General features: G+C 40.9%; 1 protein-coding gene across 1 annotated transcript in view; it reads left to right on the top strand.

Annotated features, from left to right (window-relative positions):
• Positions 1 to 1262: 1262 nt before the first annotated feature.
• Positions 1263 to 18987, top strand: part of CTXND1 (cortexin domain containing 1) — a 33323-nt gene continuing 15598 nt past the window's right edge. Inside the window, exon 1 of the mRNA XM_066328033.1 lies at positions 1263 to 1492. The gene's annotated coding sequence lies outside the window, so the exon portion shown is untranslated. The remainder of the gene's footprint in view (positions 1493 to 18987) is intronic.

Here is an 18987-nt window from a genome sequence, read left to right as displayed (position 1 = left end):
AATGGAAGTTCAGCTAATAAAACACTTTTCCAAGGGGAAATGGGCTCTTTCTAGATGCCTGTCCTTGACTGCCCTTTTTCTAAAGAATCCAATTAATAATCCTGAAAAATTTATTAGCCACACTGTTTTGGTGGCTGGGATTTCCCTGTGCTATCTGGAAAGGATAATCAGCCCCTGGGGATATTCAAAGCCTTTGCTAAGGGGGGTCGAAACCTTCCCTCACCGAGAAAAAGCTGCTGCTCTTCTCATGATATCTTAATGCCCCCATCAGTGGCAGAGAAAATCAAAAGCCCTGTGGGATGTGTGAATCAACACCTTACACAGCACCTGATCTTGGGAAACGTTTATTAATGATTGCTGTGTTATCTATTGGGGGTGCCTTTGTGGGAAAAATGTCCCTGGTTTTGCCTGCAGGACTGCAATGTATTTGTTTTCACGGATTTGCCACACATGGTTAGGCACAATTAGCATTTTGCAGGAGGCCTGGGTAACAGGTAAGCACGGGCCCAAAATGGGGTTTTTCTCCTGAGAGCCCCTGTGAAGGTCAGGGTTGGAGCAGGAGGTGGTTCAGCACCACAAATCCACTCACCCCGACACCTCACTCCAGCTGACTGTGGGGAGAGCAAGTGCAATTCCCCCACACCTTCCAAAGGCAGCGAGTCAAACATCTCAGGAGAGTGAAAAAATTAGGGTCCCTAACGAGAAATTAGTGGCACCGTGGCTCTTGGTCATCCTGCGTTTTTATTCTTACTGCTCACTAATTCTGCCTCATCTGCGTGCAGAAGCCCCCAGAAGTGACAAACACTCTGCAGAAAAAGGACAAGGGTGACAGTCCCTCCTTCAAGACTAGAGCAGTGCTGGGAGACTGTTAAATCTGAGATGTTAATCCATGAAGTTTTAAGCTACTACTTTCTGACTGTATCCAGCAGGGCTGGTACAGTGCATTTCAGAGCCAGGAAACCCCTCCCCTTCACTTGTACTTCTGAAAAACAGAAGATTTAGTTCAATTGACAGAGTGTGCTCCTCAACATTTAAAAACGCATTGGCTTGAATTTCTGTGGCTAACTTGAGCTCTCTCCGAAACATATAAATTAATGCTTGGCTGAGAATTCCCCTGTAAGTTGCAGAATAGGACAACTTGCACGATACAGAACTGTAAAGCAAGATGAAGCATCCCCAGCCCCTTTGCCTTTAAAATGCCATGGAAGCACCGAGGCTCTCGGCAGAACACCTTATCTGCTCTCCAAAGCTGTGACTCTTCATCCTTTCCTTATGAAGACCCAGGGGATTGCTTACTTAGCATACACCAGAGGCAATGGATAGGGTGAGCAGCCACTGCAGCCAGAAACCCCCAGTAGCGAGCGCGGGCAATTCCCCTCCACATGCAGAGACTTTGGAGCTGAATTGTGCTGAATAGAGAGAGCCCTCCGGCTGAGCGAGCCATGTGTGCCCGGGAGGAGCAGCCTCTCCGGCTCCGCTGAAAAGCAATGCAGTAAGTGCTGGGATATTGCAGCAGGCACCGCTCCCCTTCAGCAGCAGCTGGAGCCTTTGCAGCTTGTGCTGGGAGAGACACGACCTCCGCTCCGGGAGCCGTGTCAGGGCTGCAGGATTTTGGTGGTTGTTTCTAAAGGAAGTGGAGGGATTTGCGGGGACAAGGGACAGTGTGGTTTGCTTTGTGTGGCTGTGTGGGTGTTGCAGGGGAGTGCTTTGCTGTGTGTCCTGTGCTGAACTAGGACTGCTCGCTTTGGGGGGGATTTCTGTGGTCATCTTTTCAGTGTTTGAACAGAGCTGGTGCTTAATAACTTCATGTCAGCGGGCATTTGTGTTCTCCTTAATCATGCAGCGTGTTTCCTGTGCTTGGGTGCAAACTATTTTCTGTACTAGTACTAGGTACTCTGATGGTGGATTTACAGGGGCTGTGCCTTTGAGGGATGATGAACTGTGGACTGAAACTATGTGAATGAGTGCCCTGATGGTGGGTAATACTTTTATTTCACTTCAGCAGATGAGGCTAATTTCTAGTTTGTGGTAAATTCTTCACTGGGGTCTGGTATTGCAGATGCTTTTTTGGTAGATAAATGTTTGTAAGCAGTAGTTTATCATAGCATAGCTGTGGCTTTCTTCAGATTCTGATGTCCTGTTTCTGTATCCTGCAGTAGCAGCTTTCTGTTTGCACTGAGTAGGAGAGGGAAAGCATGAGTTAAAGTTTGCTTTATATGAAGAAGGTTTTTTACATAGTTTGAAAGTGTTTGCAAAATTAGCATTTGGGCAGTAATTGCAGGCCTTTGGAAAGGTCTGTTCAGCATTCAAAGCAAATTTAACCATACAGTTTTTGTTCTGTTACTTAGAAACTAATACCAAGCTTCATTCCTCTGGTTTCTTGGTTCAGCTTCTTCAGTGACTTAGGAGCTCTGGCTTTAGGATAAGTGCCTGCCTCCAGCCTCACTGCCATTTTGGGTTTCAGGCATGTTTAACTCGCTAAGGAAATGTTTGTGAATTTTTTTAAAGAGAGCAGTACGAACAATTGCCAAAAGTTAGGGATTCTGGTTTTGCTGCTCAGTTAAATGTCAATAATACATAGCCATTGGTCTCTTGTAAAGGAGCACTAATAAAACCATTCTTTGGTTTTCCCACTTAATATTTGTTTATAAGTTGGGGTTTATTTAATTCTAGTAAAATATTCACATAGTGATGGAAGAAATATTCCTCTGATATATCTGTCATTTGAGCAAAATTTGTAGCATCACTAATTTGAAGAGATAATTCTCAAAAATTAGGCAAATAAAGTTCAGCTTCTTCTAAAAGAGTTTTTGCAGAGATGCTGCTGAAGCTGTATGTAATGTTTAGTCCCAGACACAGCTGATGAGACCAAAAAATAACTTGAAAGTTATGGCACCGTTTCACTCCCGTGCAACATGCATGTCTTGGACTTTTCTCCTTAAGATTAATGCTCAGGTGCTAAAAAGAGATATTTCCTCTGGCATTACAGTCAAGAGAATTTCCTCCTTTTCATCTAAGAGAAGCCTTGTGACATATGGTGCTATTGAACTGCAATTACAAAGATAATGCAAAATTAATAAGTGCTAATTATTTTTCATTAGCTGTACAACTTTGGAAATGGACAAATCTACAAAGAAGGTGGATCTCATCTGAATCTGATCTGCTTCCCTCTACTCCTATTCTCCCATCCTGACTTTTCCTCTTCTGTTTATGAGCCTTTGATAGGTGCTGTAGTTGCTCTCATTTAAGGACCTGAACCCAAGATCAGTGCAATTTTCCCAGTCACAGGTTCCCAATCCGTGTGTGCCTCATCTGCCCCTGTTTTCTCCATCTGGATTTCCAGCAAAGCCAGTAGCTAACTTGGAAGATATGAGAATTTATTATAAGATATCTCTGACCGAGCATTATAAAGCTAATGTTGGTATATCTGTCATGAGGATAGAGCAGAGATTTTACCTGTAACTAAAACGTGCCCAGAACATTCAGTTTTGATTACATTATCATCAGATATTTTCAGGTAAACTAACTCCGGTAATTTAACAGGTTACTGTTTTCAAATTATTTCCTCTGAGATGCAAAACAGGGGAGGGAAAGAAATGCAAAGAAGGAGTTGGATGTTGGAAAGTCACTGGATTCATAATGAGAATCAGAAGACAAAAAGAAAGATTATGTCTGGTTTTATGCTTTCATGCAATTCTGAGTCTTTAATCAAAATGTGTTTCCTGAACTGGAACCTTGGAATTATTTGCCAAATATTATTGTTCATGTCAAATTTAAAATGGAGAACATTAGGTATAAAATCTAATTTCTCAGTCTAGAATAAGCATATTAGTAAACAAATGTTTTCACCTCATCTTGTCTGTAAGTAACCCTGGCAGGAGCCTTGCCTCAGAAGTCAAGTTTACTTTATTGCATTGCAACCTGAGAGAGGAACATGCAAAGGGAAGTTTACTAATTTTGTCCTACATTGCCAGTAATGAACTGCAAGTCAATTTAATTAATGAAGAGTAGCTGCTCAGCATTTGTAGTCACCTGAACTACTTTAATTTGCATCACTGTATTTCTACCAGTTTTTGACATGTAGGAGCACGGACAGCTTTCCCTGACAGTGAGAAATACGACTGTCATTTAAGTACCAGAGGCAAAACTTCCAGTACAAAATTGGATAAAAGAATGTACAGTGGGGGGATAAACATGCTGCATAATTTCAAAGCCCAGTGAAAGTGTGTGTCATTGTTGCACCAGGAACCAATGGCGCAGACGATGTCGCATTAAAAGACATGATATTCAGCACGTTCTCAAAGAGATAAGTTTAGCTGTGTTTGTACAAGAGCAGGGAATTTTTGTACCATGTTGAGTAGAACTGTCATGTTTATAAAGAAATACATCTTGCAGCTAGTGACATCCTAAATGTGCCACATACATAGTCAATACTTTCTTTCTGACTACAAAAGAAAGGACATTTTCTTCCTTTCTTGTTTTTCAAGGGTAGACTTTCTGATGGCGTCAACTACTTAGATATGCTGCATAGTAATTGTTTTATTCATATGTATGAAAGAAAATATCTTAGAATCTTCATCATTCTTATCTGCTGCGAGCATCAGGATTGAATTTAATTGGGATTTTCAGATATATGCTTAGACAGTCCGTTTTCAACAACAAAATGAATATGTTATTATTTCCTACTATCACTTATTTCCAAGGGCAATTACTTAATACTCTGTAATAGCTACAATTCAGGATACTTCATTTGCCACAGTGACTCTCCTCACTTTGCACACCCACACATACCCCAGGACCTACTGTGAGTGAAGCAGCAGTGCAGTAGCATTCAAGGAGGATTAAAGGACTAAGAGTGGGTACTTCCTAAAGCCTGCAGCCTGAGCTGTCGTTTAAAACAGGAGCAAAAATGATGTACCTACCTTTCCCAAGTGCTCTTTAAATGGTGCAGATATGCACACAAACCCCATGCAGAATTAGAAAGATCACACGCTGTGTTTGGCAAAGTATCTCCAAAGTGCACCTGGTGAGTCAGGGCGACCTTCAGAAGGTGCAGAAGAATGGCCCATGATTCCCTCACCTTCTGCATTTATTCCTTAAAGCTTTAGGCAAGAATTCTGGCATCTGGCTTTTTGGAGGATAATTCAAGACATTGAACTTTAAAAAGAAGGCTGTGGAAGCCTGTGTTCTAGCAAACTTAGTCATGAGCAGCAAACTGCAAATCAGTATCTGATGTTCACTGAAACATCTGGAAGAAACTCCAAATGCCATGTGCTCAGCTCTGAATCCTCATGAGCTCATGGAACCTTTAATGATCTTTTCTTTCCTTTCGGACACAAATACAAAGGAAACAGTGTGTGAACTAAACAAAGGTTCGCTTGAATGAGACACACACCTCTTCTCAGCATTATTTTAGCATTTGAGTTTCAAATCGATTTCATCCATCCCTGGGGAGTCTAATCCTCTGAGGGACTAAGCCTCTGGGGATCCTATCTATGGATACTCAGAATTCATAGTAGTCATTCCTAGACAGGAAGAACATTGAATCTTCCAGTGTCAGTCAGGACATTGTTCAGAGGAAAAGATGAGGAAATGAGACAGAAGGTTGTTGAAAGCACAGATGCTCACATTTCTTCTGCGAGAAACAGGGGATGATTTATTTCTTTTTGTAATAAATCACAGGTTTTCCTTCAGGGATTTGCCTCAGACTTTCAATCAGCACTGATGGCTGTAAAGAATCACATGCCCAAGCAAATCTAAACTACCTGGTAGAAAAGCCTTCCATTTCTCTCCCTGCCTTATCTGATTGATTTCATGATTACTGGAGTATTTGCTGCTTCACATATTTAGTTTGTCTTATAAACCAGTCCAAGGCAGCTGATGTCACCCATGCAATTTTGTTTTCATATTCAAATTCAAGCTCCCACTCCCTCTGTCAGCATTACCAATATATCTATGACTTCTTACCAAATAACCATATCACACCATATGTTACAGAATTGTTTGGATTTTCACCAGTTTAGTTTAGAATTCAGCCCTCAGTTCAGCTGGGAGGAGATCAGTTACAGAATCACAGAGTGGTTTGGGTTGGAAGGGGCCTTAAAGCTCATCTCATTCCAACTCCCTGCCATGGGCAAGGAATCTTCCACTAGACCAGGATGCTCAGAGCTCCATCCAGTCTCTCAAATACTTCCAGGGAAGTGATTTTTAAAAGGCCTGGTGAGAGCCATGAACCAAAAGCCACATCAGTGATTATGAAAAATAGTGAGAATGAAAAGGAAACCTCATCTCTTGACACAGAGGGAGCCAGTTTTTGTCAGTAAGATCTTGTTGAGAAGTTGTCTCCCATTGTTAGAAGTACAAATAACGATAATTCTTAACTACTCAAAGTCAAAAAACTCAAAATAACCAAACCAACAAGACTGAACTTTGAAAAATAAACATTACATCAATTTTGTCTTCCATTTAAGGTGTTTTGAAGGATTTATGCTTCAAAGCTTTCCTCTTCAATCATATGAGAGCATTTTAGAATAAAGAACTTTATATCTTTGCAGAGTAACCTCAGCAGAGCTTCAAAAGCATCACTGCATATGAAAATCTCACAAGGTTAAAATTTAGATAATCTCTATATTGAGAATCACAACTTTACAAAACATTCCTTGCTTCTGTTTTGTTTTAGTTTTTTTACAACATTACAGGACCAGCTTTGTGTCTTACAGCCAGCAGAAATGTTTCCCAGGAAGAAAAATGAAGATATTTTCTACCATCTGCATCAGCAAACCACCAGAAAAATAAAGTTTTCTGGATTATATTCTGCCTCTGAGTTCACTGTATCATCACTGCAGTTTTGCAAGTTGCAAGCAAAAGGCAGCCAGGAAGGAAATACCCAAGTAAAGCTGATCCAATTCTTGTTCAGCTGCAAAAGTCTTCAGAAATATCTCTCCTTACTCTTTTCATGTGCTATATTTGGTCAGCACACTGAAGATGACTTGCATTATATTCTCTCCCATTCAGACTGTCACACCATTACAGCACTGACAGTTCTCATCTCCGTGTTCACTGTGGGTATTTTCTGGAAAGAAGCAGATTCTCCTGTTTGGAAACACCTGCTTTCACTTCTTATCATTTTCCTTCTGCCACATCTTAGTAATGAGCTCTTTTAAGAATTGCCTGGAGAATGGGAACAGGTTGGTAATAGCAAGTAAAAAAAAAAAAAAACCAACACCAAAACAAACTCAGAATTGCATCTGTGAAGGAGTTTTTCCCCAGCTGCCTTCTGCTTTGGGCCTTGATCCCATATCTGTGGAAGGCAATGAGGAGACTCCCACTGACTGCATCAGAACCTAAAAGACTTCAGAGGAAAGTATATTGGGAGTGGCTTTGGTGGTATTTATGATGCAGAAGAAAAGAAGGGCAGGAGCTCGTGCCCTTGCAAACCGTGGCCATGGTGAGCAGCAACACCCAGCTCCCCTCAGGGCCTTTATTTGCCTCAAGTCCCACAATTATTAAACATTCATTAAACATTCATAGCTGGGCTGTTAGAGACAACGAAGTTTGGTGCCATCCTCCTGTTTTCTAATATTGCCTTGATTTAAATTATGTGCAGAACAAAGGAAATAATATTTTAAAAGAGGAATGAAAGCATAATACAGGCAGAAATAAAATTTGGTTACAGATAGAATTAAAGTAGATGGAGTAACTTTTCTTATGAAGAAATACTGCACCTAGAGAGGTGTTTTGTATAATACTCCATAGCTTGGGATTTGATTTAAAAAGCCTTTTGGACATCCTTAGATCTCAAAATGTAGAGAAAACCAGCAAGGGAATGTGTCTCTTTTTTTATATATTTGAAGCATTTCCTTCATATAATCCTTGTAAAACCGAGATTTTGGTGAGGAATAATAAGCGCATGCAAATGAAGCAGATTCTCTGAAAAAAAGCAAAACCTCAAAAAACCCAAATAAATCAAGATCTGGAAAGAAAATGCGAGCAGCACATATTCCACAGTAGGTTTCCTTAAGCAACATTTAGTGCTAAGGCATTTTCTGTCTCTGATGTAAGAGGAAAAGCGGCGGGTCCCAGCTGGGGACCCCTGTGTCTCTTGAGGAAGCAGCAGCCAAGGAAGGGCTGCCTTCTTGTGCTGCCTCACTTCGAGCTCCCTGGACAGACTTGTACAGCAACCTGCCAGGGAATGGCTGACATCAGTGCTTGTCTCCAAAACTACCCTGTGACACTGGGATTGACTGAAAAGGACACTATGGAGCTGTTAGGAAGCACAATCTGCACAGAAACCATCACGGGCTGTATGTAAGAGGAGGAGGTGGAGTAGTAGTAAAATACAGAGATTTCTAATTGTGTGCAAGTACAAACACACAGATGCAAACCTCGGGGTGCATCTTTGGGGTTTCCATCAGCTACTCACTAAAAAGGGCTGCTAAGAAGGGCTTGGGAGCCACTGGAGCCCAACAGTGGATGCCAACAGAAAACACAAGATTTTTGTGGCATTTGTCTAAGTTATGAAGACAATATACGAAGTTTCTCATGAAACATAAAAAGCTCAGAACTCTTCTATTTCTCTTTTTTTTTTTTTTGTTTTTAACACTGTGAGTTTCCTTCCCTGAGCCTGTAGACCTGAAGGAAAAGCACTTTCCAAGCACTGCACCCTTCCCCTGCCCGTGGGCAAGGCAGGCACAGATTAAATACAGCAGAGAATGAGCTAAATGTGCTGTCTGACTCAACAGAACAGCTTTCTGCTTCCTCTGCACCTGGGATCTTGCTTTAAAAGTGATGTTATGCTTTCAGGTGATATTTAATCAGTCACCATCCATAAGAAAACACCTCAGCTGACTGCTAGGCTTTTTTTTTTTTTTTTTTTTCCTTTTGGTTAGCACTGAATTGTCCTTCTACTGATCGTGGAACAAACTCTTCTGTGATTCTTACCTGGGTTTCAAATGTCTGGACATGCTGCCTGTGGAGTAGGTGATCCTTAACAGCCTACACACTGCAAATACAAGGGATCAGTCTCAGCCTTTACCCTGCACTGACCATTGCTGTCATGGCAGCTTGGCCCCATACATTCAAAGTTTAAGTGTGTATGTAAACCTGCTGCCCTCAAAACCATTTCTGTGTGCTCCACTGACTTCACTGGGCAGTTTGGCAGCAGAGGACCACATTGAATTCTTCTTAGTTAAAATTCACAGGAGTTATAGTTTAACACTGAAAGGGACAGACTGGCTATGTAAGAGAACCACAGGAGCAACCAGCCTAGGCTGAGGTTTTTTATGAACTCTGATTCAGTGATTTAAACTTATTTGGTTTTCTGAGATGGTCTAGAGCTCATAGGCAGTGTATTACTCTGTCTTGGCTGACAAGAGGTAACTTCTAAAGATGCATGACCTTGGTTTCTTGCTGTCTTGGAAACATAATAATAACCCTACCACACTGGAAGTAATACTTTTTATTGAAGTTCCCTACCCCATCTACAGTTATGGCCATGTTATGTGCTATGCCACAGTAATAACAGAAACACATCAACATGAACCTTGCTGGAAATAGCTCTAGCACAGCTTTGAAAGCCATTTTTTCAGGTGAATGAAGTAAAGAGAAACTTTTCATCTCCAGGAACATATGAGCCTTTCTAGTGCACTTCGAAGCTTGGCCAGCTGGAAGCAGGAGCTGTAGCAAACTGCTGTGGAGCCTGTTTGGGAGCTGACTCCAGCACAGGAATTGAAATAAATGAATTTGGCACCTAAAAGGAGGTTTTGTGGAGTCAACGCTTTCTAAACAGAGGACAGAGAGAGATTTGGCAAGGTTGGTGCATACATTATTGACATTTTAGTGTCACAGAGGGGTAATCCCAGGTCTAACTGAGCCTGCTGAACTTGTCGTGGTCTTGAAGCCCACCCTTCTCAGGTGTAGGGCTGAAGTGATGCTGAGGCAACAGCCTGTGTGGGCAGGGGAGTGTTAGACACTGTCAGGGAACACACACATGTAAAATAAACACCACTCCCTTTCTGTACTAACCTGTGATTTTCTGCATTCCCCACTCCCCACCCACCAAAGATAGAGCTTTTATGTGGATAGTTGTCAGAGAATGAGCACGGGAATGGTGATAAAAGAAATAATTTATGCCTGGTTTTGGTAGTTCAAACCACAACACTTTTTTAAAGGAATCTTTCGGAAATGGAAATCAATGATGGTTGGCATCATTCTCAGAACATTGCCTTGGGACACTGAAGTGCACAAATGCTTTGCTGATATTTTGGACACAGTGCAGAAGAATTTTCCAAGTGATTTTCCATCTCCTAGGGAAAAAAAAATATTGTATTTTCCTATTTGCATTTGGGCAACTATTTGTATCTTAAAGCGAGTATCTGCAAAACATTCGTGCCTGCAGCATTTTTAAAATTAATAGCAGAGAAGGTAATAACACTGGCAGTCTAGAAGAATTTTTTCTGTTGGATTTGGTAAGAATGGGATACTCTGTGTAAAGAAAGTCTTGTTTCCCTATTTGTGCAGGGATCAGAACCGTTGTCTTTGGCATTCTTTTCTCCTGACAATTTGTTCCTGTAATCTCCTTATGTTCTTACATCAAAACCTTTGGCTAAATTGAGAGGTAGCTTAACTGACAATTTAAGCTACACATTTGTAAACATAAGAGGAAGCAATGAAACAAGTCACCCCACAAAGAGAGAGGAACAGTGAACAATAGGAATCTGTGCTGCCTTCCTTAGGTTTTTTTCCTTCCATAAAAAAAAAAAAAAAAAAAAAAAAAAAAAAAAAAAAAAAAAAAAAAAAAAAAAAAAAAAAAAAAAGTTTCCTGCAACAACATCTTTCTTCCTCCCTTTGCAAGTTACATCTGCTCACACAAAGTTCATGATATGCAAAATAGTTTGCACCATGGTTAGGCCTGTTCTAAGGAGATAAAAATGGATATTTATCAGTGGCAAGCACAGGAAATGTCTGGGGGACACCGAGAATCTGAGCACATCCAGGGGAGTGAAGTGGCCAGATTTGAGATGGGCCCAGTGACCTTGTCTAGGGGCACTGAGAGCTCCTCAAAACGGCTCAGCATCAGCTGAAAGCATCTCCTCCAAGTGGGAGGTGTGTGGTGTTACAAAACCCTAACTCAGAAATCACAGGGCAGGTAATTCCAGGCCACCCTTCTCAGGAATGGGGGGAGAAGAGGCAGAGGAGCTCTGGCAACCTCTCAAAGAGCATTGCCATCACTCTTTCTCTGAGGGAAGATCATGGTCAGTAACCAACACAACAGATACAGCACTTCAAATCTGTATTCTGCAAGAAGACCAGGACTGCCTCAGCCAGAGCTAGAGCAGCTCCACCAAGGTGCTTGTGGGGCTTGTGGAAGGAATAATTCTAAAATACCAAACTAGACCCCCAGCTCCTTGGCTAGGACATTTTCTTTGTTTTTCCCCCTCTTCCCCACACAATCCATCAAAGTGTCTCCCCCACTGACTGTCTGGGAAATGTGTTAAGTTTGATCAGGAAAAGAAAAACTCCTCCCCCAGCTCTATTAAATTCTGTGGGTGTCCTGAGAGAAGATGATCTTTGGACAGCACCAGAATATATGATTGCAAGCAGACAGTAATTTTATTACACAACTGCCCAACAGCACTTCTCTGAAATATTTTGAAGTTCTATGGCATAGAGAAAGTCAGCATTTTTAAAAGCAGTTTAAACCATAAAACACAGAGGTAACCAGCAGGGGAAAATCAGAATAGCTGTTCCTTCAGAATTTTTGAGTGATTAGACTAATTTTCAACCTTTCTGTACATTATCTATTATTTAGTCTCCCACCTTACTTCATAGCAGCAAACAACAGTCTATTCTAAACCTCTGGTTTTCCTTCATTATTAAAGCATTACTCTCTAAAAGAATGGATTTTTGCAGAATGCTACTGTAAGAGAGAGAGGAGAAAGCAGGAGCAGCTCCAAAAAGGTTCAGATGGCTGTGCCAGTCCTGCTGCTGTGCCATGTCACTGCTGCTGTGAAGAATATTCCTCACCTTGAAAGCCAAATCAAAGAGAATTTTAAAATAAGGAATAAAATTAGAAGATCAAACATGTAGAGGTGAGGAAAGTGGGATCTGGTCCAGTACTTCCTATATTCTTTCCCATTTTTGTGTTATGATGAAATAGAAATCAGTAAATGCTCTAACTGCAATTTGTGTCAGAGTAAAAAGGAGAGGAACAATCAAATTTTTACATTTTTTTTGCTTTTATCACATAACATGAGCTAACTACTGCACTTTTTCCCCTCACTTGATCTCTTTGTAAGGTTGTCTTAAAGAGTTTCCTCTTGCTTTATTTGAAGAACTGAATACAAAGGATGAATTCTATTTCTAAACAGATTTGCTCAGCAAAAATTTCTGACTTCTTAGTTTCTTTGCGTTGTATTAACACTTTCTTTTTGTTTTTCCCCACACGGCTCTTGCTAATATAATCTTTCATTAACATGTTGCTTATTGGGCCCATAAACAAGTTAACATGCAGGGTGTTAAATAACTACTAAAGATCTTATATAAATACATTTAGCAGGTGAGAATGTGTTTGAATGAATAATGATTACATCAAAGTGGCAAAGATGATTCTATATACCTCTTTCTTTTAGATGTATTTTTAGATCTCTGTAACTTTCTGAGGAGCTGTGCTTAAAACACTGGTGTGAGCACAGAGCAGGAAGCCTGAAGTCATTTACTTTCAATCCTTCTCAAAAATACTCTGCATTTGCTTGTACAGCAGAACGATTCCAGGGACATGGAAAGGGTGCTGTGAAAATCACTGCTCCGTAAAGTCCTTGCTGGCTGCTGTTTAGAAAAGGAATCTGTGAAGGAATAAAAGCATTTTTTCACCAGGTTACAAAAAAGGAGAAGGAAGAAATAGTTTCCATTTGCTGGAACTAAAAAAAGGCAAGGAAGTGCAAGTGCATGCAAAGAGGGAAAACCACAATTCTCCTTTGCAAAAAGGGAGGAATGATGTGTAAAAGGCATTGAAGAAAATAATTCTACCCCAGCCACAGGAAAGGTTTGTGTATAATCAACTTCTGTTTGCTGCAGAGCAGTCACCGACGTATTTTCATGCAAGCTGATGTTGTTTTCCCTGCTTGAGTGGCATAGCAATAATAAATACATTTATTATTCATTAAATGCCTTCAAAATATTTTAATATGCCTCAGCATTTCCAAGGTGTTCAAATCACAGCAGTAAAACACCCTGTTCACATAATTTGCTGCCTTAACAACTGGATATTACAGTTTGTAGATTAAAGTTTCTGCATGCACATGTTCTGACAGAGTGGAGAATCACTTTAGGTATCTGGAGTCAAACACTTAAAAAGAAGCTTTTCTCTTAAAAATCACACCCCACCCACCCATCTCCCCTTAAAAAAAAAAGAAGCTGGCATTATACACAGCTCAGTTCTCCTGTATTTAAAAAAAGTATTCATAAAATTCCCCAAGTTCAGAGGTTGTCAAATGACGAAAAGGATTTCCAGGTAAATGCAGACAAATAGACAGGTGCTGTAGTATGTGCATGCATTGTTTTGTGTAATTTGGTTTGATTGTTTCTTTTTGATACACAAAGCCAAAAAACCAACCAAAAAAACCCCCAAAACAAACAAAAAAACAAAAGGGGAAAGGAATGAGGAATCAAGATTTAGTCTTATGGTCTTCTTTGCTTGCTGTTTGGAAATAAGTCTTCACTTTGCTGACTTCACTGGCCACAGGGTCCCAGCCTAGATTTGCATGATGGAGAGCTCTGCATAGCATTTCCTGAGTGCCACTGCATGCCAAAGCAGATGGAAGGTGATTTATGGTCTTCCTTGTTTATGGGGATAAAGGAGGAGAGAATTATGCCTAGATCACTGTGTCCCAAATAATTCCTTAAGGTTATCAAGTTTGCACAGCTCTGTCTTATGTTAAGTTTATGCCAGAAAGAAAAAATAAATCAAAATAAGAGGAAGTAAACCACTGAAGCAGAATGCACAGGGAATGTACCAAAGCACACAGTGCTTATTTATCTACAGCTGAGCCACATCAGCCAGAGAGAAGTTTTATTCCCAGTCACTGCTCAGAGCTTCCAGTGAAACACTCCCAGATTGTATTATTGTCACCAAGTCCAGCATCTGGTGAACTTTATCTACAATTAGAGTCTGGCAACATGTAGGGCTGTAAGCAAATAAATCTGAAAGCTAAATAGTTTTTCTTCTTAAAAGATTAGCACTTGAAACACCTAACTGCAGTCACCAATGTTGTGTCCTGTGGAATACAAAGAGAGAAACCACTCAGAGACCTGAGGGCAGCCTGTGACACAATGAGCAATAACAGGAGACACTCAGCCCTTTCAGCAGCCTGCAGGTGACTGCTGCCATTCTTGGGAAGGGTTCAGAGACACTGGAGATGTGATCCTAACATGAGTGGAACTGGCAGAAACCTCCCACCAAGATGCAAAATAAGGCTAAAAATGAATATGCGTTGGTTTTATTTATTGCATGTCTCCCAGGTAAGAATATGGAACTCCAGGTATCCAGAGGATGTTTTCCAGAGGTCTGGGCTGTGCTGTCTCCTGAGTTCTGACAGTGACAGAACTGCCATTCATGAACTTCAGCACATGCCAGAAGCCAAGGCTGGTTTTGTCATTTGCTGACATCACTGCAGTTTGAAACTTAAAATGGAGCTTGTTACAACCCTGGCCGAAGACTTATCACAGGGAGTTCTCCTTTTGCTGCAAGAACTCTTGCTTTCATATTAATAAAGTCAGGCATTGACAAATTTGCTGTTGTTTAAGGCGACTTCTGCTGCAGGGGTTATGTGAGGCTGTGATCTCAGTCAATGTGGTATAGGATTTTACCATTCAGTTCCAAAATGAAAAAGTGCAATTAAATGCTCTTGAAAATGCCCTGTGCTAGGAAGAAAAGCCTTCCAAAATAGATTTCTTGGTCCAAGTCCATGATTCTTTGGTGTTTCTGTAAGCAGTAATGGTTTTGTCCTGCAAGACAAATACCCATTGATTGGAGCTCCTAATGACTGCTAGGTCAGGTTTCCTATGTATTTGTTTAATTAATTTCTCTGATCTTCCTTCCATTTAATACTTGGGATGACAAATTTCCATTTTAGCAGCTGTGTGGATGTGAATCTGAAGCACCCATGATGTCAAAGGCTTTGTATTCATTTACTATCCAAGTTATTTTGAGCCTTTTTTTAAATAATATGCACCGTCAGCACAGATTTATGATTTTTCTTTTTCAGCTCAATCTCATATCACTTATCACATGGACTAAAATTAATTCATACACATTAACCTACAGGAAAGAGATGGTTACTGCTTGAGATAGGAGGAAACCCTCTGAATTCCAGGGAGTACTCCAGATAAATGCATTAATTTATAAAGTTGAAAAGTTCCTTCCTACTTTAATTAGCACTGCTTCAATTTTCTGCCTCAACATTCAATAACAAAGGTGGAGACTGGGAAAAATTCCATGTCCATTACAGAGACTGCAATGTGCAGGCAATTCCAGGTGCCATCCAGCAAACCAGGCACATACTTCAAATCTGACAGTATTAGTTGGACTTAGGTTAAAAGTCAAAGGCATAGGAATAAATTGGTTCTTGAATCCTTCCTAGAAACCCCTGTTCTCATTCAAGTCTTCTCTCAGTTGGTTTGAGCAGGGTACTGATGACACCAAGCTTGTGGGCTCAGTCCCATATGGACCAAGATATTTACTCAAGAGCTCGACTCAATAACCTCATGGGTCCCTTCCAGCTCAGAACATTCTGTCAGTCTGTAAAGTGTGAAGCAAGTCTACAAGAAATAAGGAAGATAAATGCAATTATACATCTTGTCCTCACTGCTTTATTCTCAGGTCTGCCCTTAGTGCATATTTAAAGCCAGGCATGTGCTTAAATCCTTGCATGAAACTTCATTCAGATCAGTGATCTAAAATTAAACTATCAGCCCAGATCTTGTATATTTGCAAATCAAATTTTTTTTGACAACAGGTTAACATAAGACACAGATGAGACATAGAGCCTAGAGCAAGATGGGTTGTGTGATTTAAGGCTCTGCAATTAAAGACAAGGCCCAGAGATGCTGCCTTCAAATGTGGGTGTTCAGGTTCTGCCAGGACTCTGCTGTCTGCCAGTGAACTGAGGCAGCTGCCATGCTGCTACATGGAAAATATTTATTAAGTCAGTGATTTATTTAGTCTATTTAAAGAAGGTGGAATAAAACACTGGGCTGGCCATAATGATTATGCTGTTGTTATTTCTTTTTTAATTAATATTGAGCAACCTGTACTGCAGCCAACTTCAAGACACTTCAGAATTACACTCCTCATTCTCTGGCTGGAGAACAAAAGCCTTCGTAGGATAAATAATGTTTTCCTTCTAGGATCCTACAGAAAACTACTTTTCCTAGTATCTTCCTTGCACAGAGAAAAGAGACTCTTGATTTTCCTACCTCATCTTACAGGAAAAATACTCACCTGTTTTCCCCCATCTCTGAGATATGAAATACAAGACTCAGTAACAGATGCAGTCCCAGATCTGAAGTTCCCACAAAGGACAAGCTCAGCTCCTGTCTCACCATGCTTTTTAATCAATTCAGTATTTACCAGGATAGAGCCAGGAATGGTCCCCTCAGCCCTGCTGAATTTTTCCACCTGTCCATCCCAAATCCTCTGTCACTCTTCCCTCCCTGCAGTTTGCCAGAGTGGCTGATCCTGTGCTCACTCCCAGGTCTGCTCTGCATTATTGAGAGGGAAGTTTATTAACACATCCAAATTGAAACACCACAGGGTTTTATATCACAGATTTGTCATTGGGGTAGAGGGAAAGAAATAAAGAAAAGAACATCTGGACAAAATGCCCTCAGCTCAGCATGTCTGACCACCAATTTCTGCTTATTTCTAGAAGCTGAATGTTATATTAACCACTGGAAAAGACTCTTTCAACTTACATGAGAGACATCAGGGTTTTGGTGCTGATATATTGCCCCTCTATTGAGATCAGTGGGACAGAGGCTGGTGACTGTCAGTACCAAGTGACACTCTCTGAACTGTGGAAAACTCTCTGACCCAGAGAAGAGACACATAGCTAACTACAAACTCATCCTGGTGCAATGGTGTAATACCATGTTGTGTTAAATCCACAACAGAACAGCCTTCAGAAGCTATTTTAATCAATTAAGAACAGTTGGACCCTTTAGCACATAGTTACCATCATCTACTTATTATGCACTTAAAATGCAATTATAGACAGGAAAATAATGTTCGTTTTCTATTTGCCTCGTTTTCCTTGAGTGAATTAAGTCTGCTTCTCATCTGCATTCACAGTCCCAGCTGCTTCCTGACTGAAACAGATCCTGTAGGCTTTTTATATCCAGTAGCAATGCAGCAATGCCATATGTAAAGCCAGGGTGTGTGTGGGAGCTAGGATGTCTCCTGGCTCCTGAATTATTGGCCCGTTCCAAGTTCCAGTGTGGAATCATTCCCTGTGTGGTGATTCATGAGGTAGCAAAGAACCTAGATCCAGTCCCAGGCTGTGTTTTTAGGCTTAGAAAAGCAATGTTGATTCTCAAGCTTATAAAAACAGAAAGGAAGCTTATAAGAGAAAGGAAGATAGTTTTTAGAGTCCCTGCCTATAACAGAGCAGGTCTCTGAGGCTATTAATTATCCAAGGCTGCTGGTAAAATACAAAAGGTGAATGTATAGCAAAGTTTTCCTAAACATGGAAAATAGCAAACCATTACACTTTCACTGGAAGAAGAAAAATTTGCAGAGAGGGCAATGCTCAAGAACTCCCGAGCCCACAAAGGCTTGTCTTCCCTGAATGTCATTGATGCAAGTCACTCGCTGCCATAATTAGCTTTGTCAGAAGACCTGAAATAGAAGGGGGTGGAGAGGAGTCCCTGCAGTACAAACTGATGGGGCCATGTACCACGGTGGTGTGTGGAGAGGATACCCCCAATTTCTTAAATCTGCTTTTCTTCCTAACCATGGCATTTACAGGGTCATTTGATGGGCAGATGTACATAGGCTGGCCGTGTTTCACCAGTAGATTGCTCCACAGTTTCAAGGTTATATTTATGAGAAACCTGCCAAATGCTTTAATTGGTGTCCACTGCAGTAGGTCACCAAAGAGAAAAAAAAAAAAAAAAAAAATCAAACAGAGCCACCCCAAAGCAGCATTCAGGAAACCACTTCATAGGAGAAGTTTTAAGTTGTGACAACACAGCCTATCAGACTCCTGGGAGACTTACTTTAAACTATACCATCAGTAGATGCCAAAGGAATAATTTGGACACCTTTCTTTGTGGTCAAGTGCAGGTTTTTATGCTGTTATATAATATTTAGACACTTCCTATTAAATATTGCATATCAATAGAACTGGTTATATCAAATGACAGATAATTGCCGGCACTTATTTTTCAAAGTCAAAACTCTGCTTGAACTTCCCTTTGAGAAAATTAGGGTTTTATTAGCTGGCAGAGGAGGGGAAGTGATTCCAAGGGCAATTTGGCTTGGGAATGCAGTGTTCCCATCAGAGCATCCTTTCTGGCAGTAAGGCTTTCCTGAGCCAGAAAGTTCAGCAGGGCTTCCTGAGGCTGTTTAGCTCTCAGACCTGATTTTATGGAGGCTTTGGAAGATGTTGAGACGGTACCTTCAGACACATGAACCCAGCAATGCACCAACCCCACTGTGTTTCTCTCCGCAAAGTCAGTAGTGAGTCAATGGATGGAATAAAAAAAAAGCTGAGGGGGAGGAGGTCTAAAGTTTGTGTTTGTCATACCACTGCACAATGTGGGAGATGCCAAGTGTAGGCTGCCAGCCTGTACATCCCACTGATTCCACAGAGGTGTCTTGGAGGCACAAAGTTTACTCACTGAGTGTCACACTCTCCTCAGCCCCAACCCACCAGATGTAAATAAAGCCACCCTTGATTTTCCTGCTCCTGGGGGACATTTACCACCACC

Source organism: Sylvia atricapilla, chromosome 13 (genome assembly GCF_009819655.1).
Source record: "Sylvia atricapilla isolate bSylAtr1 chromosome 13, bSylAtr1.pri, whole genome shotgun sequence".
Classification (NCBI taxonomy): Eukaryota; Metazoa; Chordata; class Aves; order Passeriformes; family Sylviidae; genus Sylvia; species Sylvia atricapilla.
Note: the sequence above shows the minus strand (reverse complement) of the source record. Positions and strands in the feature narration are given on the sequence as shown.